Genomic DNA, 26,622 nt, shown 5'->3' on the forward strand with positions numbered 1-26,622 from the left:
GAATCTACAATTTTCATAGTCATGAAAATAAAGAAAACTCTTTGAATGAGAAGGTGTGTCCAAACTTTTGGTCTGTACTGTATATGTATATATATATCATATAAAATAATACAATAAATATTAAAGGATAAATGTTAAAATAACAATTGAATAATAACAAAAAAACAAATAAAAAAAACCTGTAATAACAATAATTATTTAAAGTATAATATATTTTAATTAAATGTAATAAAAAATAATAAAATAACTAAAAATTACAATTCTGCTTCACAGTCAAACTTTGCAATTTTTATGGAAATAGTTGTGTCATCTACACATCAGTAGATCATGAAAAGCATGCATTTGTTCAGCATATAATTAAAAGAAAGGCTGCTACCACTTTTATTTTATTTTCAGTGTGTTTAACACTCCTGCTCGAGTGTGTGCTACTGTGCATGCACAAACATATTGCTGACACACGAGGAAAGCTTCTACACACAGTACCACAAAGTGAAACACGCACAGTATGCCTTAGTTCAGTCCAAGGGCTACCGATCAACAGAGAAAGAGCCTGATCAAGGCCAAAGCAGCCAGCATCAGATTCATGTGGGTGTAAAGTTAAACTAGGCTCTCACACAGGCACCTGTAAACTTACGTATCCCAGCATCCCCTTCCTCCAGCTGTCCTCGAAAGATGCAGTATGCTTCTCCACCCTGTGCTTCACTCTGATGAATGCTCTCGCCCCAAAAATAAACACATTGCATGAATCTCAAAGCTTCTCCTCCTAAAGAAACATGGCACACAAACACAGAACAGAGAAGAGATGTGAAGTTTGAATTAAAAGGACAGTTTACCCAAAACTAAGGAAAGTCAATATGGTTCATTTATTTTTTTAAACCCCACTTATTATGACTGTTGAGGGAAGAAAATCAGGTTCCACGATTTGGGTGAACTATCCCTTGAAAGCCTCACAGAAGTTATATTCGATGCAAACATTTCTACACAATCCTTATCTTGGCAGCAAAAAAAAAAAAAAAAAAAGACATCAGCATTCGGCTACATGATCAAGATGACAATTTGATTTTAAAAAGTGTTGCATAGTGATATTCACGTCCAAATTGAATTTTCCTCATATCTGTCAGATTGAGTTTATCCGCTATGCTCGTCATATAAGTTGACAAAACAAACTTTTAACAGATATACACATTTAGGATTTACAGTCTTTGACGTCCTGGAAAATGGACCAAAAATATTGATAAATCATATGCATGGCTGCATACAAATGTATGATAATTCTGTTAAAATAAATACTCCCTAGAATAAGAGTGTCCCATTCTATAAATATAAACACCACCAACCACAGATCCAAGTTTCCAGAAAACAGCTCAGAGATACAAAGTCATACGCAAATAATTGAATTTGATCATTTGGCATTAATGAACCCCCGCTGATGACAACTGGCCTCTTCATCGCACTCAAAAATTGGCTTCCATAATGCCGTATATACTGCATACTGCCCAATATTGTTTTTTAAAAAATTACATGAAATGAAAATAATGCAGTATTCTATGTTTTGGAAAAATAATCTTAGAAATAAAAAGGCTGTGTTAAAATGTGTTTTACTGTAACATTTGGCAGTCTTTTCAAATGACGTGTCAAGAAAAATTGTGGGTGATATTACTACAGCACACTGGAATTTGTACTGGAAGCAATGCCAAGGTCAAATTGTGCACATATGCAGTTTTGCATGTGCTCTGGTATATACTGCACATTTAGACAAAATAAAGAAGTCATCAGTTATTCCATGCATATTGTGCACAATATATATATATATATATACTGCAGAAATAGGAGAATGGAAGTATGACATTCTGAACAGTGGTGTAATGTAACAAAGTAAAAAAGTATTTTTTGGAGAACCTGTACTTTACTTGAATTTGAATATTTCTGTCAACTTTCACTTTTACTCCACTATATTTCCAAATTAAAATTTATACTTTTACTCCGATACATTTCCCTGAAGCATATTTGTTACTTCAAGACAGACTACGAGAAAGCAGGTTTGATGAATCAGTGTTCTTGCACTTGCAAGTTAGTCTGCAAAAAAAAAAAAAAGGCGTGCTGTTCGACTTGTAAGGATGTTTGTTTGCTTTCCATGTCCTGCTGTTGCTTTTATGTGGGCTAGCATCAGCAGGTGCGAGTCTGAGAGGTGATGAAATTCAGGAAGCCACAAGGAAACTCTGATAAGATATACAATATGAATGCACATGTGGTGGACGGTATTACCCTCTCATTTCTCAACACATCAACCAGCGTGCACATGCCATGAAAGTGTGGAAGAACACATTCATCGGCTTCAGAGAATTCCTGGAAACGTAAACACATTGCAGTGAGTCTGAGAATGAGAAATAATTAACCTGGTCACAGCACCTCGTGGCACATAGAGGTGAAAAGCGCTGGTTGTTTATGATTTTTTATCTTTTGCTTTATAAAACAACAATTTTCTAATTGCACCAAATCAGCCTCAGGAGAGATCATGGCCAGAGTCTGCCAAGCTACACGCTAACTCATTTATAGCGGCAGTTCAAGTGGACATTTCTGCACATTCATCCAACCGTGCGTACAGCAATCTCTCTTAGTTAAAATACTACTGTGCATGGCTACTCATCAAAGAACAAACTTAATCAAGGTTATTACAGCCGCTAAGGTTAACTCTAACAAGTCCACAGATGCTATTTTGGAAATGTCTAATGGTTACTTTATGGTTTTGTTTACCAGAATGCTTAATTAATAAAAATCACTGTGAGGCATTGCAAACAGTGAGTGAAGGAGAACACTGAAGCCCTGTGGCTTGAAGAGCATCTCAAGAGCAGATAAAATATATAACATGCAACCCTACTTCTTTCTGTTCAGAGGCCGAGAGGCAACTGTGTTCAATGTGCACTGATGTGTTGAAAATGAAGTCATGAGAGAATATGGACTGTCCTGTGGTCATGCTGCTGGCACTGAGTCTTTCTTTCTCAAAGACAAACGTCACAAAATCTATCAAAGTCTAACATCAACACACTTCACACATAGTGAATCTTCATGACTTTTCCATGACCTTTCCATTGATTTTATTTTTTTGAATTTTTCTGAATTATCTTAGAGAGACTGCTGAATTTGTAATGAATGTCATGTACCAGTCGTAATGAATAATTGATTAATCTCTTCCTCTTTGTTAAAGCACAAACAAATCATGAATGCACACCAGAAGGTATGTCTGAAATTAGTTATCTCTCATGTAATCGCTCAATAAGTGTTCGAACCACGGAAAGAGACGTCACAAAAATACTTGTAAAAAACACATAATGCTAGATTTACCACAGGAAAGCCATTTAATGTGCAAAAATGGTAGCTGGTGAGATAAAATAACTCTTTTGCTAAACATATGCATTATATTTAATATTTATTATATTATGAAGGATAATAATGTTTTGTTAGGTGTATGTTTTTATGACAGCCACTATTTAAGTGTTTATATTTCAACAAAAAAATTATGTATAAAAAATAATTCTATCGTAAAAAAGGTGATATAAACTGCCTTAGGTTAAATTTTCACATGTGAGTGTTGATTATTATATCTAAAACTACAAACCGACTGTCTTTAATAGTTTGGAGTTCTAATTGTTTATTATTTTTAACCTTTAAGATTTTAACAATGTATCAAATAAGAGGGTTCCCTCTGTAATTTACAGCAGTGGTCTTCACTATTTGTTTCATGGGAGCCTCACTTTTACAATGACGTATTAAAAGTTACATCCAGTCATAAATAGCATGTCTTTTTATCAATCTGTCATCCCTGATATGCAATGCAATGCAATACAAAAGGAGCTATCATTCTTTATCATTTATTTGTAACTGAGACAAGATGTTTTTAAAAAAGCAGGATTACCTTAATGCTGGAAAGACCTTAAGTTATTTTATTTTTATACTAGCCCATCTTGTATCTAACCATCCAAGTGCACATTCATTCGGCATTAAGAGCTGTTAAAATTTAAACTGGCAACTCCACAGTGAAGGACAGAGGACAAAGCAAATGTAAATATCTTTTCTAGTCTATACACTCAAAAAAATTACTCTTTAAACTTACTTAAGTCAATTATGGCCAGTGGTTCCACACAACCAAATTGTGTTTTGAAACATTAATGGAATTTGTTGAATCTATGCAAACTCCTTGTGTTGTGACAACACAACTGAATGAGGTAGAATCTATGTGAAATAGTAATGTCCAACCAAATCAATTTATTCACTTTGCTTCAACTTAAACCGGTTAAATTAACTGAACATGTTTTGGTTTATTACAATCTAGCCAATTTTGTTTCACTCTATCAACATAAGGAGGTTTGTTTCAAATTACTCATTTCAATTATGGACAGTGGTTCTAAATATTTTCTATTTAAAGTTACTCCCTTCAACAAAGCATTTTTTGTGTGATTTGTCTTGTAATGAGTCAAAAGACAAGATGTCACAAATGATCAAAGTGTATTTGTTAAACAAGCAATAAATAATTACACACAGTTACAGTAAATACAGTTTAAACCACATTACAGAATTACAAAAAGATTACACAAAATAGCAAATATCTAACTGGCATTCATGGGTAACCAATCAAACCTTATTCCAGGAACAGGAACTGGCTCCAGAAATGACTTCTTCAGTATTCCAAATGTGTACCTGAGTTCAGGAGGGTTGCTCCAGTTCAGTCCATATATCAGTCCCAGCAACATGGTTTTGCAGACTGTAAACTGCTAGGTCCTGAAGAACTTTATCCTTTAAAACTCCAACTTCTGCTGGACTGTCTTCAATGATGCAGCTTCAAATAGATTCCCACGAGTCTTCTTGATCACCTCCTGATTGCTGCCAACGTCCGTATCCTAGAAGTATTTAAAAGGATGGAGAACTCAAATTCTTGTGTATTAACTTTAACAAATCATTTATTAACCTTGAGCTCACCATATACTCCATACTGCTAGGGATACTTCAATTTCATTAGTCTGAAGATGAAAACAACAAAATTTAGCCTGTTTTTTATTTCCTAAAATTACATGAAAGAAAAGTCAGTCATTCAGCTCCTTATGGGAAATACAGGCAAGCAGAAAATGGTACACACATCTGGACTCTGCACGGTAAGCAACAGAACTGGAATGTTCCCATTCTAATGGGCCTATGGTAATTCTGTATGTCTCAAATTCTGCACAAATCTGTAAACACATGAAGTGCAATGTGTTACAAAAAAAAAAACAGCAAAAACCAATTTAATTATCAAAATATTAAGTGATTTATTTGTGTGAGTGATGAATAGTGTCATGTTTACCATTCCAGAAGGGTGAACCTGATTACATATCTGGAGCATTTGTATAATGTGAACAGCTCAGAGTAGTGTCCGGTTTAAAGTCATTGTATGACCACACCGCCATGTTCATAAACAAAGCTTCAAATACTTTCACTGTGCTGAGCCAGGGCTCTCCAAACTCGGTCACATTACATGGTAAGACATTTATTTATTATTTAGCTTTTTGCAATTAGTTAAAATATACATATTGTAACAAATAAAGGGAATTACTTCCGCTTTTGAAAGTCATTATGTATTACTAGTATACAATTAATTTATACAAAAAAATATATTTGGCACACAAAATGAGAAAAGAGAGAAACTCCTATTCGCCATTTGATTAGCTATAGGAGGAAGTAGCTGAATGACAAATCATTCTGCCTCTTAACATCTCTTATTGTAAGCCATATGTATAATAAAAGTTAAGGTATAGGACGTTTTATTTTTGGATAAACATTTTACTAATAAATACAATCTCTCTTAAAATACCTTATTGGGTTATGATATTTAAAACAGTTTGGTTTGATCTAGCGCAGAACTAAAACTTTAATGAAATATTTCCCCCAATTATAAAATAAATGTATGATTAGCTAGCTCCACACTGGAGAGCTGCTTTATAACAGGAAATCAAGATATAATTCTAGCGACACTGACTCTGTATTTTCATGTTTAATATTGAAAAGCTATCTATTGCATAAGGACTGTTATATAAATAAACGTGACTGGACATTTCTTTACTGGAGTGGCTGGAGAACCTCAGAGTTCGTGCAAACATCCACATCGCTGTAATCAAATATGTTCTTAAGAGCTGCTTTTACATCGCGGTCAGTTTTGTTGTGTTTATGCAGTTATTGAGAGCAAGGCATGCAGTATATATTTACATATTCATCCAAGGTTCGGATCGGCTCGGTTTCCTCAAACTGAAGTGCTATCTTCTTCTTTTGAATTGAATCAGGAGAGTGTATTACAATCTTGCACTACAGCGCCACACTGGTCAAACTGCATTATTGGAGGCTTTCACATTAGGCATACGAGATCAAACAACTAACGTTACTCAAAAACATTTGCCGAATTTTTTTTTTATCGTCGACGTTGTCGATAATGTCGACTAATTGTTATATATATATATATATATATATATATACTCAAGTCAATACCTTACAGAGAGTCGTGCGCTTTCACATCTCCCAACCGCTCAAAATCATCTATTAATGGTGCAGTAAACCGATTACACAATACTAAACTGCAAAACAAAAGCCCCCCAAAACAGAAACTCTAAGAGAAATTAAAGACTTTTGACTTAACACAAGAAAAACTTTAGATTTTCTTACCTGACTGGTACCTCTTGCTCTCCTTTGCACCATCATCAAATGCGTTGGAAATTGTCACTTCCGTTTTTTTTTAAATTACAAAATAAAACACTTTACGTTAGTTTAACGATTGATAATCAAGTAAAATTGAAAATGAAACATTTTAAGTTGATTAAGCACAATACAATTGTGTTTTGGCGGAAAACTAAATATACTTGTGTTGTTTTAACAAACATATCTGTGTAAAACTAACAGTGCCACAAATCCATTTTTTTGAGTGTATTTCCATCTTGTAATGCCGTTGTTTTAGTATATATATATATATATATATATATATATATATATATATATATATATAAATAAATAATTTGTTATAGAGCATCACTTCATGTCTCTCGTTTTCTTTGGTCTTGTTGTATTGCACATTGAGTTACAGAAACACACAAATCACTGGCACTAACAGTCACTCAGGATGTTAGTCAGTGGGGGGCAGCAGCACATGGACTGACATGTTACAACATACATTTGGCAACAAATCCCATCCATTTACCCTTGCTGTAAGTCTATCTGCACTTCTATACAACACATTTATATGACAGTATAATGTTTAGTACATAATGCATGACAAGAATACCCAAAGTGCAAAACCGCTCACCTCACTAAACCGGAGCCTCCTTTTGATAACAGAAGCAGTTCCGTCAGCGTACAGGCGCACCACCCACAGTGGTAGCAGATTGCATTGAAACTGAGTGGGGCCAGACCCAGCAGGCCACTTCCCCTCATGGGCACGGAGTGGAAAACTCAGCCTAAAGCATGCCTGTGATTGGTACGACACTTAAACTCTGACAGTACATGGCTTATCATCAACAATCCGGATGCTTGGAACAACGACCTGTGAATAGATGACATCTTTACAGAGGTGATGGTGTACAACTGATGTTTTATGGTGAAGAGAGCCAGAGGGCGTCATGTTATACAGGTGACTCAGAATCATGCCTGTCCAATCAGAGATGAAATATTACATCATTCTTCTCTGCTCAGCGACTAAATAGGTCAGAATTGAAACAGGATAACAATTTTGTCAAGGCTTTCCTACCAAGTTGCTATCAGCCAATCTATTACGAATGCTCTGACATCTTTCTCAAGTATCACCACTTTTATACAGAATGAAAACAGAAAGCTTGTTGATAGAATTTAGGTAGTAAATCTCAGGGAGAAGAGACAAATTGACTTATAGTCTATGTAAAGTAGAAGCACAGAGACTTCTTGAACAACAAATCAGGAGCAACAAATATCAACAGAACGGCAGTGGCTGAAATTGCTTGCGTGAATTTGTGATTAAATCGTTTTGCCTCTTATTGGTCAAAAACTGATGACAGTCTATGGGATGTCATCTGAATATCAACAGGGGAAATGCTAAATCAATTGGTATCACGAATGATAGACATCTTTTTTTTACAATAAAAAAATGTTTCGGTTGCACTTTATTTTACAGTACGTGTACTAACATGTACTTATAGTGTACTTACAGTGTATTTATCTAAGAAAGTTCTGGTAATATCAGGTAACTACATGGGGTAGGGTTAGGTTTAGGGTAGGTTCAGGGTAAGTACCTAGTTATTACATAGTTATTGTAATTACTATAATAAGTACATAGTATGTACATGGGGAACAGGACTGTAAAATAAAGTGCTACCAATGTTTCCATGAAACAAAACCAAACATTGCATTCAAAGTATATATTTTATCAGTTCATGCATTCCCTGGGATCGAACTTATGCTTTGCGGCTGCAAGAATTTCCTTTCTAATCTCAGCACTGTTTCATTATCTAAAAATAAATAAAAAATAATGTGTTGCAAATCTGTTAATTCTCTATCTATATAAGATGCAGTTTAGACTGTCAAGGCCCAAGGGAAACTGCAATTTATCTAAGTTAGCCTTCTTTGAGGCTCACTGGGGTGTTCCTCTGATGACAATGATCTGTGTCACACTACAAATTACTTTTGAGCTAAAGACAGTACTTACAGAGATGGCCCAAAAGGATCCACTCACTCACACACAGGAATTTAACTCTTAACGCCATGTGCATGACTTGAGTCTACAAAGTACTTAATGACTGTAAGTCTAGTTAAAGGAACTGTAGTAATTGTGACATTTCAAATAAGACTACATTGTAGATGCTCTGTTTCTTTAAGTATTTATCCTGTGGTGTGTTTGTATGTATGTTCAGTGAATGTCAGCCCTTGGTAACACTGTGAAACAGAGAGATCAGTCTTATCCAGAATTCAAAACTGTGGTGAGAGATTTAAAAAGAGTTTTGCATAAGACTCAGATCTGACTCTACTGATGTTCTTTCATGGAAACAGCTGAAACTGGCTAAACGTTGCTTTAAGTTTAAAAATACCCCAAGTTAATTGAGGAATAATTTGATGCCTTAAGCAAATATAAAACTTAACAAGAAGTGCTGCAATACATATAATACAGGCTAGGTCTGTCATACAACAAGTCTTGAACACAACTGTGAATCATTTATTTCTAGAAATAAAAATCCCAGAGAACTATGGAACATTGGCTACTATTATCAGCAAACGCAAAGGATACACATTTTAATAATTCAAATTCAAACTAAGACATTTCAAGGTCAACAAGGATACAAATACAAACACACAATTGAGGTTAAAGTAGATGTGTGAAAGGATTCTCCTCAAAACACAGCACAGTCCTGAGTGTTTTCTCTCTGATAATATGATTTGTTCCGCAATGTGAGGTAAATAATTATTACGAAGGTTCAGTCAGCCAGTAAACAGGATCATCGTGTCCATGTCTAAAGTGAGGTAAATGTTTCCCACCACTTGAGACATGCAGTAAAGTGGTGAAGAAATGTGATCCTGTCCAGCTGTGCAGGAGATCGATCATGTACATTGATCAAAGTTTCTACGCATTAACAAGAATAGATATAGAGAGACAAAGAGAAGGACCAGAGATCTGAATTGATGTTTTCATTGACAACTCATTGAACACTGCCACCAAGCATTGCAGCATGTAAAGTTCAAATGTTAATTGTTCTCCATGGTGCATGAAACAAATGTGCTGCAAAAACCACAAAACGGCATCAAAACAGCAGGAGCATGCAATTTATTTTCTAGAAAGCTCAATTTGTTTTACTTCAAAGTTCAACTTTGACGATTTGAACTCCATCTCATGTTATTTTTAAGGTCTTCTAGCAAATGTTCTTGTTTTTTATCTTTAACGAAGCTCTTGACAAAACGTAAGATAAGAGAACAAAACAGTCGTTCATCCTTGTCCTTGGTTTGTTAAAACAACGCTTCCCGCTGGCTGCTTGCAAACAAAATCTCTCTTGTCATAAATTTACAGAGGCTTTTTCCTTCTCCATGTCTCCCAGAATTTATGTCTGAAATAAACTTGAACTGTGGCCATGAAAATGCTCATATCCCTCTGGTAACACGACTAACTATTTGCAGCATCACGGCCAATAAATCACATGCCGTACGGCCTGTCCTGGCCGGAGCGTTTTCAGACCCATTTACTACTGATAATGCCTGCAGTTGACCGGGTCTCGGCAGGGAGGCAGGCAGGTGAGCTCATGAATCATTCACTTCTTTTATCAATGCTCACCTGCGGGGCAGGTTTAGGGTTCTGCAGAACATGAGGGGATAAAGGGGTTGAGGAGAGGGAGAAATCCCATTGCTCAGTGCCCACACACTCACATTAATTAAAACTTAACCAGGCTAAGAGCATGGTGGGATTTGCTCATTAAATAGCACAGATTTCTTCTTGAACCCATCCTGCTTTTATCTGTCCATCATGAGTGTTTACATGCACAAAAACATGCTGATAACTATCAGCTCTACTCATTCCGTAAATCAGATAATGCAATAAAAAGTGCTAGCGTGAGACTTGAAAAGATCTATTACTGCTTTCTATTCGATTTTGACATAATAAATAGATACAAACACAATACACACATCAAACACATCAACTAAATTTTGTAAAAAAAAAAAAAAAAAGTGCAAGCAGAAATTAAAGTAAAAAAGTAAAAATTATATATTCTTTAAAGCCTTCAGGAAGTCTGTGGTTAGTTACTGTCTACTTCCTGTAACGCCTTTATCACATCTATTTGTGTTAGATGCTCTTTATCCAGAAATATGCAAAAAATAAATAGAAAAATAAATGCCATACAATTTAGAAAAATAAATGCCATACAAACTAACTTACATTTCTTTTTAATCAATCCAATTAATTATGAATAAAAAAAAAATTAAATAAATAAAATAACAGGACAGCTTTCAAAAATTCTGTGGTTCATGGGGGTTTACTTCACAGTTAACATGTTTATTGGAAAGTATAGAAAGCTACTGTAAGCACTGAAAATTGATGATTTAAGATGATCATATCTAAAGAAACTATGACTTCATTAGTTCCCGAGCTTCACAGATAGCCTTGGGCACCTCAGACTCAAGCACAAAAAGCTTTCCTGCTGACAGATATGATGGAATATTTTATTAACCAGCGGTGGCTTGATATATATCCACTCTTGAGTTTCAATCCCCAGAGCGTGTCAAGGCCAGAGATGGACCACTTTGTCCTGTGGCCTATTATAGCAGTCACAATCTAACACCTATCTATCCACCATCTGGGAGAGGCTTCATAAAACTCCCATAAAAAGACAGAGTGGCTGGTCACTTGCAGATCGCCTTCAAAGCACACGGCTCATAAAGCACACATGTTCTTACACACGTGTCCTGAATCGGTCTGAGTGAGTACCTACGAATATGAACAGTCAGAACATCAAACCTGAGTTGTATTGTGGCCCATCCTAATTTGAGACATGTCAGAGCCTTTGAAACTCAACTGATGGATTAATGACCGTAATGAAAGTCATCCGACACTCATTTGGTCTCAGACAATCTAATCAACGAATTTAGGATTAAAGATAAAAAGAAGTCCTTCTACCATCTAAGTCCATCTTCCTCGAAGAGAAACGCTGTTAGGGAACTGTCAACACAGACATATGACATATGGTGTGTTTTATATGACAAAAGATATTCAGTTGAACTGAATGCTCGTGATGATTCATGGATACAAGAGAGGAAGCGTCATTTTCACTGTAAGTGGCCTTATTATGTGTTATATGTATGTTCACTTACTGTATATAGGATTTTCCAAGCACCTAGCAAACGCATTAATCATTGGTCTGTATGTGTGATAATGCAGTTAAATATGTATGTGTGTATAACGCAGCTGAAATGTGATTATTCTATTTCAAGTAAAAAAAAAATCTACATGGTTTAAGTTTCAGTTTTAGTTTTGGTTAACTATAATAACCCCTTATAGTTATCTATAGCCTACTTAACTATTTAATTTCATTTTATTATATGCATCTAGCACTATGTTTTTCTGTTGCTCACAACAGCAAATCAAAACATACCAGCATGTCCTATAATTATGGGTTATTACTGTAAATATTCATAATACAATTTGAATCTGATACATACAACAGGATGCTTTTTGTTTTACCAAAAGGCCACATATCCGCTCAGCTTTTACAAAAGTTGACTCCATTATGTGTTGCCGGAAAGGTTTAATCAGCACATGTCAGTGTAATAACAGCTCTCATCATCCAGAGACCAAAGTAAAATTATTCTTCCTGTTGAACCAGGATTACACTCAGCTAGAAGCCAGCGCTGAGGATGCGATGGGTCAAATCTCTGGAGAATAACTGCTAGAAAAGCAAAACATTTGCTGTACTGTCAAAACCGTTACATTTTTTCTATATTTTCTGAATTTATCTTGTGAATAAACAAGATGTCAGTTTTATCTGCAGTGTAAAATTATTAGTTGAAGAGTTCAATTCCAAAACACTCTACACTTATTTCCTCTACAGACCTTCATAGACTTTCCTATTGGCAAATTAATACCCATCTGTCTTGTTAAATTATCAGACTTCATTTATTTATATATATATATATATATATATATATATATATATACATTCTTATGTGTTCAAAGAATATTTATACTTATATGCACTACATATAAATTTTATTTGTACATTTACAAGTGATTTTATTGTCTAATTGCCTTAGGGACATCCACGCAAATTGTCTAATTAAATAAAAAAAAGACATTGCACGTTTAAGTATAAAAACAGCAGCGGAGGATCTAGGCTATACATGTAAATAATCAAATTAGGAGAGGAAATATTTCTCAAGCAGGGACATACTTTTTTAACAACTTGCTAACCATCGTGATAGAAGAAGAAAAAAAGAAAAGATGCCTGCACTATTTTTACCAACAGCATTGTTAGCACACCTGCCGTTAGTCTAAAAGATCATTTTACCGGTTCTACCGCACATGCACTGAAAAGTTGTGAAAATGTGAGAGAGAATGTAGGGAAAGTGTTCTTCATTAAAGGGAACAGCAGAGGGGATATATGTCTGCTGAGGCATTGTTGGAGATGTTAAGTAGAGCCTGACAGAAGAGTATTTTTCACCAGTCAGTCTTTCTCATGACAACAAATGATATGCAGAGCGTGAGCAGATCTCACGATGCAGACAGAAAAAAACACATTTCTCTGCCTATACCGCTTCTACCAAGAATTCCACAATGCTGAAAACAGACGGATGAAATAAAACTGTATCAACACCATTTTGTCATCTTCACGCCACGTTTTAATAAACCCTGCAGGACATGATTTGTAAGTTTTACCTCAACGAAGAGTTGCTGTTTAGACTGTTATGTCATGAAAGAAAGAACAAAGTGTCACGCCCCTACATGAGATGAGAGAACTGACTTCAGAAGAGTGAATCGTTCAATGAATCATACAGCTGAAGTATTGCACATACTTCATGCATGTCAAAAACTAGATCCTATCCACTGTGTTTTAACATTCTGTTTTAACCAACATCATATATTATGTTCAAAGAACCACATCAAAATGTTCACCTTCAAGTGTAGGTGGAAACAAAATGAATAAATTATTAGCAACAATAACACTACAGTATTCATATTCTTAAAGGTTATTTCAAGTATTATTATATGAAATCATAATCAAGCCTTATTTAATGATAGAGACTTAGTCATTAGAATTAAAACTTGGCAACCAAGTATGAATGCATATTAGGGGGAAAACTAACTAATAATTATAATATTTTGACAGGAAACTGCATCAACGTCATCAAAGAATATTGTTTAGAGCGTAAATTCTGCATGGTATGTAAGACTGTCTCACTCTCTCTCTCTCTCTCTCTTTCGTTGTGTGTGTGTGAGAAAAATAGCTCTCAGCAAAGTGACAGCGAGTTGTGCGCCTTCACACAAGAGTTTACTGTACGTCAAATACAGGTGCGCTGTTTTAGCCAATGGCTAATGTTAGACATCATTTATTTTAGGGCTGGTTCGAATACCATTTTTTGAGCTTCGAAGCTTCATAGTAATCAACACCGAACATTCGAAGCTTCGGAGGGAGGGGGCTGAACATATTGTTCTCTCTAATAAATACAGGAATATCTGTGTCTGTCTGTCTATTTGCATTTATATCATGTCAATAACCATTCATCCAATCGATTTCATGCGTGGCAGGTGTGTTGCTGCAGACCCAAGGGAGTGCAATGTTGCATTTTGGTGCAATATGGACACGTGACACGTTCAGAATGAATTCTTTTAATAAACTACAGAACAGCGCGAGCCGGAAGCGGTGCACCTCACACGGGCAGCGCTTAAATGCTCCGAGAGCAGACACTGCACTAGAGATACAAAACACACAGGCCTGTTAAAAGCAATACTTATAATACAGACAAATTATTATTAGTCTGGCCTATTGTACTTTTTATTTTTTATTGTTTAGGGCTGTCATATTCGCAAGTATTTTCCAAGCAAATTAAGTGCACGCTTTTATCATGTGTAGAATTACTGATTAACATGGAGGATAAAAGCAGCTTGTTTTTTTACAATATGTGCAAATGTTTTCTCCACAGACCAAACTGTATCAGACATTTTTTTCTTTTTATGTTGAATGCAGCGAAGCTGTTTACTTGGCTATTTGATCAAATAGCGTGCTTCCACTTAGCTAGCCATGGAGAAACTTGTAGCCATGCAACAGAGTGGCGACGTCAAGCACACGCACTCTAACAGCACGGCTAAGCTCAGTTGTCTAACCGTGCCGACAATGACTTAATTCAATTCATGGGGAAGTCGTGGCCTAGTGGTTGGAGAGTTTGACTCCTAACCCTAGGGTTGTGGGTTCGGGTCTCAGGCCGGCAATACCACGACTGAGGTGCTCTTGAGCAAGGCACTGAACCCCCAACTGCTCCCCGGGTGCCGCAGCATAAATGGCTGCCCACTGCTCCGGGTGTGTGTGTGTTCACTGCTCTGTGTGTGTGCACTTCGGATGGGTTAAATCCAGAGCACGAATTCTGAGTGTGGGTCACCATACTTGGCTGAATGTCACGTCACTTTCACTCTCATTTGTAATCGTGCCGTGCCATACCAGGATCATACGGAAATACAACTGTAATCGTACCTGACAGCACTTAGAACCGTTCGGCCTGGTAGTAAAAAAATAAATAAATTATATTCAAGCACGAATGAAGACCATTTCGCGGGGGATATGAGGTGTTCAAAAAAGAAAAAAGAACAAAAAGATTATTCAATTCTCAAAATTTTAAATCGAATGCCAACCCACTAAACGAATATTCAAATAATATAATATTCTGGTCCAGCCCAAATATGTTCACACAGAGGGAAGATGTAGTCACATATGCAAGTGATGTACTTGCATTGTAGAATGTTGATGAATCCTAAACAGTTGTGTTTGTTCTAACAGACTTCTTAATGCTCCTCACGTAGATGCATATTTAGGTCCTTCACAGTCTTTAATAGATGCACAGACATGGGTGAGAAAGAGACAACTTCATCACAAGCCGCCCTAATAGCTAATAAATAAGTCTGTTCTGCATGAAAGTGATAAATGCAAAAAGTGTTTGTGTCGTTTGGCTCATTGCTTTCCTTTCTGTTACTTCAGATTTCTCATTTACCTCTTTTGCAAGTAATTTTCACCTGCCTGTTTTGATAAATAGCTGAATATCAAGCCTTTTCAGAAAAAAAAGAAAAAAAACCCCATCACAATTTGTCATGACAATTAAATACTGAACAAAACAGCTTTGCAAACTATATTTCCATTCAACTTTATTCAAATATACTGAACTTAAGAATCTGCACATATGCAGTAGTGTTCATTTCGTTAACAAAAATGATGCTGAAAATTGTTAGATGACAAGCTTTTTTCCCATGACTTAAACGAGACGATACGAGATGACAATAAGGTCAATAAACGATAACTGTGAAAACTATCAACATGCAATATCGTTGATGATAACAGCTGACACTAAAATGTATTTACAAAAATAAAACTATACAAAAATCTCTTTTTATTTTCGTCGAAAAATATTATTTCAGACTGCTGTACATGACTCTACTAAGTAAGCTTTAATGTCTACTGTTGCCAGATATCAAGAGTTCAAATGATGATGAGATGATCAGCTTAAAAGAAAGTGTCATTCAGCCAGATTTTGACTATTTTGCTTGCGACTGTGGTTGCTGAATAAATGCACTTACTCAACCACTGTTATTTTATTAGAGAAACATTATTGCAATTTGGAATTACACTGTTATAATATTTAGTTTTTAGCAGTTTTCATAATGTAGACAGAGTACATATGTAACAGAGGCCAGCTGTTAGGTGCTGTGCAAGTAAACTCCTCCCTCACTTCATTCACAAAAACTTAGGCCAGGTTTTGGCTACAGTTCAGTTAGGACATTTAAGTATCTCTTATAAATGTTCCTTAGAAAAAAAAAGACATCACCGGTGTGCATCTCGAGAAAAAAAAAACAATGGCACTGATATATTTTTAAAATGTGTCAGTGCAAGTTTCTTTCAGTTAAAACAGCGCAGACATGCATTTAAGTCTGGCACTAGGCTTAAGACTTGTTTGTGAAGCAGGGGTTTAGTTGACTAAAACTTGACTGAACAAAAACAGGACAAGGTTGACTAAACATGATAATAAAAGTACATTTGACACAGGATTAAGACTAAGACTAATTTAAAATACTAAGACTATTTTAATGACAACATTAACACTATTACACAGAGCAAATGTGTTCTTAAAAATAGTACACAAATATTACGTCTTATGAGTCTGCTGATAACCTAATAAATGATAACTGGGGACACAAGGCATGCTTTACTCTTAAAAACCAATGAAAATTAATCTGTAGTCTTCACAAATACCTGTTTTGCTAAATAATTTTTAAGCTTTAATAAATCATGTAAATTCAATTAAACAAGTCTATTTGTACACACAGACCTACTAAAGTCACATTTACAACCACTGCAGGCATTAAAGCAAAACACATTTCAAGTCTTGTTAAGCATTATGTTCGTCAGTGAAAATTATACAAAACAAAACTGATAAAACTTTTTTTTTATCTCAGATTGCAGTGTTTCAAGATTCAAGATTCATTTAGAAAGCTTATTACTCACAGCTTGCTGGTGTCCAAAGTTACAGAGCTGTGTTATATTAAAACCAGTTCGTTTACTGTGTATAATTTTCTGATGTGTTTTTGTACTGGCCTCTAGGCAGCTTGCCAAACTGTCTGTATGCTTTGTGTTATTGTTAATTGTGACAACCGCAAGCGATCTATCATTGTTTTTCCTTTTAGTTGAGTGAACTGCAATAATTTCCCCAGCAGTCACTTAAATCGTGCTGCTACAATCCAGAAATACATGGGTCAGAGTTTAAAATGTTAAAAGCAGGACTTTAACAAAGACAAAAACAGTTCTGGTTTATGTGTTGAATGACTTCAGAGTAAATCTGACGCTTGTAATAGTTCTCAATACCTACATCTACAGTACAGCACCCAAATAACCTGTTTATAGAAGAAATGATGGTTCAGTAGGACTGAAAAGCCTTCATCTAATTGAGCTCAATCAAAATTACATTTCGATCAGATTGAAAGGGGTACAGTAAACCTGAGATAATAAACAGGACAAAAAAAATCATTCTCATTCATCAGTTTCAAAAATATCTTGTGCACATGATGCAAACATTCACATACTGTCACGTTCGGTGTTACTGGAAACACGGAGAGGGAACCAATTGCAGGTAAGTCATTTATTACAGGGTAATCCAAAGGGGTAAACAGTCCAGGCAGGGGTCAAAACCAAACATAATCCAAACATGAAAACAAGACAAGCAGACAAGGCAAGGGCAAGACTGATTTGACGGACATGCATAATCATAAGACATTAAACAAGGACTCCGTTACACAGACTCAGACAGACCGGGTAAAAATACACAGAAGGATAATGAGGGAACAGGAGACAGGTGGGGAACAATCAATTACTAACAAGGAGGAAGGTGACCAAATAAGGGAACAGGAAGTGATAAGGTGACAGACACCGTGAGAAAGGGGGACATCTAGTGGAAACCCAGGGACACAACCCAGACACTGTGACAGTACCCCCCCTCAACGGAGCGGCTCCCAGATGCTCCACGACAGACACAAAACAGAGACCAGGAGGGAGGCGGACAGGTGGAGGCTCAGGGGGAGGGATGGAGGGCCAGACTCTCTGAGGGGAACAGACAGAAACATAACAGAAACCAAGAAACACAAAACAGAAGTCCATGAAGGACATCATGTGGCGCCCCCCAGGGCGGAGCAGAAGACCACCACAGCCGTGTGGTCAGGGAGGAAGCCCCCCAGGGCGGAGCAGAAGACCACCACAACCGTGAGGTCAGGACGGAAGCACCCCAGGGCGGAGCAAAAGACCACCACGTCCTTGTGGTCGAAGCCAGAGTCCTCCAGGGCGGAGCGGAAGACCATCACGTCCTTGTGGTCGAAACCAAAGTCCTCCAGGGCGGAGCAGAAGACCACCACAATCGTGTGGTCAAGGCGGGAGCCCCCCAGGGCGGAGCAGAATAACACCACAACCGTGTGGTCAGGACGGAAGCCCCCCAGGGCGGAGCAGAAGACCACCACGTCCTTGTGGACGAAGCCAGAGTCCTCCAGGGCGGAGCGGAAGACCCCCACAGCCGTGTGGTCAGGGCAGAAGGCCCCCAGGGCGGAGCAGAAGACCACCACTGCCATGTTGTCTGGACCAGAGCCCCCCAAGGCGGAGCGGACCTCCGTGCGGCTGGACCAACGGGACGACGAAACTCTGGTAATTCCTTGGTGTCCTTACTGGACTCCAGAAGATTGGTGCTGGCCTGACACTGCTCATGAAGATCATTGGTGACTTGCCTTTGTTCATGAAGATCAGAGGTGACTTGCCTTTGTTCTTGAAGATCACCGGTGACTTGCCTTTGTTCATGAAGATCAGAGGTGACTTGCCTTTGTTCTTGAAGATCACAGGTGACTTGCCTTTGTTCTTGAAGATCACCGGTGACTTGACTCAGTCCTTGAAGATCACCGGTGACTTGACTCAGTCCTTGAAGATCACCGGTGACTTGACTCAGTCCTTGAAGATCACCGGTGACTTGACTCAGTCCTTGAAGATCACCGGTGACTTGACTCAGTCCTTGAAGATCACCGGTGACTTGACTCAGTCCTTGAAGATCACCGGTGACTTGACTCAGTCCTTGAAGATCACCGGTGACTTGACTGGACTTTGAAAGGTCAGCGGTGACTAGCCCTGACTCTGGAGGATCAGCGGTGACTAGCCCTGACTCTGGAGGATCAGGGGTGACTAGCCCTGACTCTGGAGGATCAGCGGTGACTAGCCCTGACTCTGGAGGATCAGCGGTGACTAGCCCTGACTCTGGAGGATCAGCGGTGACTAGCCCTGACTCTGGAGGATCAGCGGTGACTGGCACCTGACTCGACTCAGGAGGGTCCACTGGCACCTGTGGCACCTGACTCGACTCTGGAGGGTCCACTGGCACCTGACTCGACTCTGGAGGGTCCACTGGCACCTGACTCTACTCTGGAGGGTCCACTGGCACCTGACTCTACTCTGGAGGGTCCACTGGCACCTGACTCTACTCTGGAGGGTCCACTGGCACCTGACTCTACTCTGGAGGGTCCACTGGCACCTGACTCTACTCTGGAGGGTCCACTGGCACCTTACTCGACTCTGGAGGGTCCACTGGCACCTTACTCGACTCTGGAGGGTCCACTGGCACCTGACTCGACTCTGGAGGGTCCACTGGCACCTGACTCGACTCTGGAGGGTCCACTGGCACCTGACTCGACTCTGGAGGGTCCACTGGCACCTGACTCGACTCTGGAGGGTCAGCTGAGACTCTCTGGGCAAGCAGCCATGGCGTTGGGCAAGCAGCCATCTTGGGCCATTACTCTGGACAGGCGGCCATCTTGTACTGTGGTGCTGGGCTGGCGGCCATCTTGTACTGTGGTGCTGGGCTGGCGGCCATCTGGGGTTGTGGTGCTGGACTGGCGACCATCTTGTACTGTGGCGCTGGACCGGTGGCCAATTTGGGCATTGGCGCTGGGTTAGCGGCCATCTTGTGCTGTGGCACTAGGCTGACGGCCATCTTGGGCTGTGGCGCTGAACCGGTGGCCAAAGTGGGCATTGGCGCTGGGCTGGCGGCCATCTTGTACTGTGGCGCTGGACTGGTGGCCAATTTGGGTATCGGCGTTGGGTTGGCGGCCATCTTGGGCTGTGGCACTGGAACGGTGGCCAATTTGGGCATTGGCGCTGGGTTAGCGGCCATCTTGTGCTGTGGCGCTTGGCTGGTAGCCATCCTGGGCAGTGGTGCTGGGCTGACGACCACCCCGCCGGAAGAGACAGAAGTGGCTGGTGCATCCCACCAAAGCCGATGCTGCAGGTAGCGCACGAATTCCCAGAATTCCAGTGTCTCTAACTGCGCCATCTCCTCCTGAGACACTGGATCATCCAGCCCGCCATTAAAATAGTCTTTAAGGGCTGCGTCATTGTATCCCATGCCCTCGGCCAGGGACCAGAACACCTGTGCCAGGGCACCCACCTCATTGCCCTCTTGGCGGAGGGCGATCAACTTAAGATACTTCGCCCTCCGCTCCGCCATCCTGGCTGGGGAGCGGGAAAAAGACATACCGCTGGTTCCTTGCATGACGGAGTCCTTCTGTCACGTTTGGTGTTACTGGAAACACGGAGAGGGAACCAATTGCAGGTAAGTTATTTATTACAGGGTAATCCAAAGGGGTAAACAGTCCAGGCAGGGGTCAAAACCAAACATAATCCAAACATGAAAACAAGACAAGGAGACAAGGCAAGGGCAAGACTGATTTGACGGACATGCATAATCATAAGACATTAAACAAGGACTCCGTAACACAGACTCAGACAGACCGGGTAAAAATACACAGAAGGATAATGAGGGAACAGGAGACAGGTGGGGAACAATCAATTACTAACAAGGAGGAAGGTGACCAAATAAGGGAACAGGAAGTGATAAGGTGACAGACACCGTGAGAAAGGGGGACATCTAGTGGAAACCCAGGGACACAACCCAGACACTGTGACACATACACTTTACATCACACCAACATGGGTATTTATTTATTTGTTTCAAACTGGTTATATGAAACTAAATATCTACTAAGTATTTGCTGAAATGCTCTTCTAACATAAATGTCAGGTGTCAACTCCATCTGGTGATATTATTGTGGTTCTTTCTCCAGTTTTGATGCAAAAAAGTACATGTGGAAGAGTATATGTAATGCACATGAAAACTAATTGGATTGCAGCATTTAGAGTTCATATAAACAAGTCTCAGAATCTGAAATCAGATTGAATTCATTCCTCCTGAAGAAAATGAGTGCATGTAAACTTAACTAATGGCTCAATTACAGTAATGTTGCTGCTTCGCTAATATACTGTGAAACAGGCCTAAGATATGAATGGCCCATATACTGTATTACAGACCAGATTGCTGTCCTCTGATTGTTTTGCAGCAGCTTGTGACTATTGTGCCTGTCTATAAGTCCTGCTGATTGAGTCTGGCCCTTGATCTATGCTGGGATGAAACAAAAGAACTCCCTTCCAGACTCTGGTCGAACAACAAACAAAAGCAAGGGTAATTGAAAACCCTGGCCACTCTGTTATAGTCTACTGGCGGGAATGAAATGTGAGCGCCACAACTGGTCTGCAGATCGGTCAATCCACATGCTACAGTATACAAAGCACTAAGGGACTTAGCCTTTCTCCATGAACCATTATTCCATATGCAGTTTACAAGCTTATAACATGTGATGCACAAACCGGTTCTACAGAGCGTGAGATGTGTAAGCCAGTGAACGCATCACTCACGTTTTCAATCTGCACAAACACTGACCTCATGATATGTCATCCAAGTCGTATTTTAGACACCTTCGTTACTAGAGACATAGATTTTCAATGCGTAGCTGCACTTGCCATTACTGTGAGGTGGTTTACCTGCTGCATCACGCTGTCATGGCATGAAGAAACTGTGGTACATCATAAAATAAAGGTGGGGGGAAAACTACCTCTCTCCACATATGTTTACACTCCCACTCATTACTGAAATTACACATCATTTATCAGCATGGAGAACCTGAATGAGCATGGATAGAGCTGCTAAGAGAGAGAGAGCAAGAGAGAAATGCTATTTGGATAGAGTAAAAGAGCAGCTCTCCAACATCTAATTAGCTGAAGCTGTTTTTTCTGCATTTGCTGTGGCCTCCACATCTCCACCCAGAATTGGAAATCATCAGCTTAGGCCATAGGTTCAAAACGGATACAGATGTCCAGGCCTGGTGTGCATCAACAATAAACACTGATACTGAAAGGGAATCCAACATTTAAGAGACAAATTCACATACTTCCCATATTCATTTAGGAGAAGGCCTTTTTAGTCCCCTAAAATAAAATCAAGGTTGGATTGGGAGAACAAGTTTACTTTTTTATTAAAAATGTATTGTAAGGTAATTTATAAATATGATTCATGTGGTGACATTTAAATGCACTGGTTTATTATGACTGCATTTTGGATACATCAACAAAGGCCAGTTTTAGGGGGCAAGTCTGGAAGAAATAGCTTGTAACGACTGCACAGTTTTATCTTTCACATAACAGAAAGGCATTTAATTCAGCAATTAATGGCAGATTTGAAATGGATGAGACAACCTCTCCCCCTTTTTTTTAAAGGAACACTCCACTCAACACCCTGCTACTAAACAAACTAGCTGGGGACTATTTTTAGGCACTGCGTAATATCATTGCGCCTGCTGCACCCATGGTAAGGCAGAAAAGTTCCTTAATTATTATGCCAGAATGAGAGTATAGTTTCTAGCCATATCAGCCTAGAAAATCTCAACTTTTCATTTTCTGTTGGTTTTAGTACACGGTGTAACTACAGAAGAGTCAAGTTTTAAATTGGAAAAATATAGAAACACTGTTGCTAACAGCCTAATCAGATTCAATGATCTATGCTAAGCTAAGCTAAAAGTGCTACCGCCAGACAGAGATTGGCTGAATGGATTTGAAAACGGTAAAACTCAACTGTTTAACTCTAGGGGAGTTGGAAAATGAGCCTATTTTCAGAAAAGCGGAATATTCCTTTAATGGCTTTTGTATGTGTAGAGTGTTATGGTGTTAGAGCTAAATCCTCAAGCCAAAAACACTGGAGAATTATCTGCAGATCAGGAGGGACAAAAGCTTTGGACAGCACCATTTCTGCATCTCTCTCTCTCTCTCTCTCTCTTTAAAGTATTTACAAGAATAAATCTACACACACACACATATATATATATATATATATATATATATATATATATATAGAAGCATATTTCACTTCTCTGAATAACACTGATAAAAAGAAAAGAAAAGAAATCTCTGAATATGAGAAAATAATAAATGTAATCTTTGCAAACCTAACCCTACATCGTGATAATTTCTTTACAGCCCAAACCGGGGTTTGAAGTTGAATGCAGATAATTAGTCATCGTGTCGTCTTTTGATGTGGTGGCGTCTCCAGTGTCGATTTACACAGGTTTGTTTTACAGTAGGCTAAATCTCGCAGCAGATTGGGGTTGTGCCTCCCAATTATTAATCCACTGAAATTAGCATTTACAGAACGGCCATACTCTGAAAACTATATGTCTTTGACATAAAATGTCATTTGCGAACTGAACAGAAGATGCTATCTGAGACGGAGAGATGGAGTGCGCGGACCAGCCCATGACTCAGTGCTGCAGCCTTCGGGTTTCCTCCAGTTTCTCTCATCCAGACTCCCAATCTGACAGCTCATCACATAACCAACAAGCCATGACAACACCTCACATTACCGTGTGTCCACGTTAAACATTTTTCACTTTCATATAATTATCTATACTGGCAATACGAATTAGTGTGTGCAATCCATCAGAATAATCACACGCACTTCATTTGTGTTACGTGCTTGACACAGCATTAACATTCGCGTTTTATGATCTGTTTTAAAATAACAGATATATCTAAATCTTAAAGTTGAAGATCTGACAAGTGTCACATGGTGCTGATATGCGACCAAGAGACGAGCTCAATTATATACAGCTAGAACAAGCAACTGACAAGCGAACATATATATTAATAAAAAATTCTAATCAAATATTAATCGAATAATATATTTAAATAAAACAGGGAGAAATAGAGCGAGAGAGAGTGGGGGGGGGGGGGGAAATAACAGCCAAATTAGCTTCCAATGAATGTCAATCAAGTGAAAGGTCGAACAACAACTGTGCTTCCCAAATAAAATAAAACAACATCAAAACACATCTGAACTGTAACAGGAATGTTAAAAACTCAACTTACTCTTCAGCGCCTCATTGGTTAGCGTCGTTTCTATATTTTCTTTGGTCGTTGGCATCAGCTGAGACTATTTTCTCCTCAGAAGTGAAACGGGATAAAATACTCCTCAAATCAGCAGCTCCTGACTCAAACCCCGATATTTCTTCTTCACGGACACCTTGTGCGCGCACAGAGAAGAAAATTCAAGTATAATATATCCTTCAAGAACGTGTTGTGCCTGAAAAGGTCCGTTTTCATAGAATAACAATAAGAGTATTTTCGGCACCGGCTCTCTCCTCCTCGCGCGCTGTGTGCGGACAGGTTGCGCGCTCGCCTCACGAGCTCTGGATCTGCGCTCAGTCTGCCGCGCGCCCACAAACACACACGCACGCGCGCACTGATGCGCTTCATTTTCCACACCGGACACCGGAAGCGTCCTGTATACGTGTGTGGGTGTATTTCATTTTATAGTACACTGTAGGGCATCCCGAGGAATTGTGTCATCATTGCCAACTGGAAAAAAGAGAGCCATGTCGAGACAAACTGCTTTGTGCGCTGTATTTTGCTGCCATGCCCTCATTTTAAGAAAAAAACATAGCGTCCTCACTAACACTTTTTCCCCAGTGTTTGCTAAGCTTTTTTTGTTTTGTCGTCGTTGTTGTTCTTTGTGTGGCTTTCTGACACGTAAAGCTTGATGTTTTGGCTTCTGTTGGAATTATTTTCGTTGGTGGAGATGAAAAACATGGAAAAGCAGTAGATAGACAAGATAAAACAAATACTAAAATGTACGTTTTGATTTGTTTGCAGCAACAAAGAAAATACTTGCGAACAAAGCCAAAGAAGAATTAAATGTTTCAGAATGAATTGGTGTTTTTGAACGAATCGTCAATGAATAACTTAACACAGACACCAAAACAGACATTTAAATACAAACAGTTAAAAGTCCCTTTTGAAAAAGATCCAAACAGGAAAGAATTTAGAAGCAACCAAACACTTCCATGTTTTCCCTATTTAAAGACGGTTATATGAGTAGTTATATGAGTAAGTATGGTGACACAAAATAAAACATGGCGAGTCATGTAGCCAGTAGATCCTTCCTCAGAGGAATCGGCCAAAGAGTGGAATAATTCGGGAAACCAGGTCCGAGAGGGCCAATAAGTCACCAGTAGCAAGACTTGCTCCTCGTCCTCCCGGACTTTGTAGAACAACTAGCAGTGACAGGTCTCTGGAGAAGCAAACAGGTCTACCTGAGCGGCACCGAATTGTCTCCAAATCAGCTGAACTGTCAGGGGATGGATTAGCCATTCTCTCGGGATCATTGTTAGAGACAGTTCATCGGCTATACGATTGAGCAGGCCAGGAATGTGAACAGCACAGACCACTCCTCAGACCAGCACATGCTTGCCGCGAGAGTTTGCTCTTTTCCCAGTTGACCCGAAGGCCCAACAGTCTCAGGTGCCAGAGCACCAAATCTTTGTGCTCGCACAACTGATCCCGAAATTGTGCTAGTATCAGCCAATCGTCTAGATAGTTGAGAATGCGAACACCATGCTCTCTGTGGGGAACAAGAGCCGCCTCCAAAACTTTCGTGAAGACATGGGGAGACAGGGACAGCCCAAAGGGCAGGACCTTGTACTGATCTGCCTGTCCTTCGAATGCAAACCACAGAAAAGGTCTGTTGCATGGAAGGATGGATACATGAAAGTACGCATCCTTCAGGTCGATCGATGCAAACCAATCTTGGGGACGGATGCACCCGAAAATGCATTTCGGCGTCAACATCTTGAACGGTAGCCGATGAAAGGCCGATTTAAAACTCGCAGATCCAAAATTTGGTCGTAACCCACTACCTTTCTTGGGTACAACGAAGTAAGGGCTGTAAAACCCCATCCTCATATCAGCTGGAGGGATCGGCTCCATCGCGTCCTTCGCCAGTAGGACTGCGATCTCTTCCCGCAGAACAGGGGCATTGGACACTTTCACTGTAGTGAAGTGGATACCGCTGAACTTGGGGTGACGTCGGGCGAACTAAATCGCATAGCCGAGGCTGATGGTCTGCAGAAGCCAGCGAGACGGGCTAGGTAGCACCGACCAGGCACTTAAAAACCGTTCCCAGCTCTACGGCACCACTTGTTGGAGGCTGCTATGGATGCGG

General features: G+C 39.3%; 1 protein-coding gene across 1 annotated transcript in view; it reads right to left on the bottom strand.

Moving 5' to 3' along the window:
* LOC132151445 (receptor-type tyrosine-protein phosphatase F-like) overlaps positions 1-24,812 on the bottom strand; it is a 193,884-nt gene extending 169,072 nt beyond the window's left edge. The window contains exon 1 of the mRNA XM_059559541.1: positions 24,492-24,812. The gene's annotated coding sequence lies outside the window, so the exon portion shown is untranslated. The remainder of the gene's footprint in view (positions 1-24,491) is intronic.
* Between the last annotated feature and the right edge of the window lie 1,810 nt (positions 24,813-26,622).

This window comes from Carassius carassius, chromosome 10 (assembly GCF_963082965.1).
Source record: "Carassius carassius chromosome 10, fCarCar2.1, whole genome shotgun sequence".
Taxonomy (NCBI): domain Eukaryota; kingdom Metazoa; phylum Chordata; class Actinopteri; order Cypriniformes; family Cyprinidae; genus Carassius; species Carassius carassius.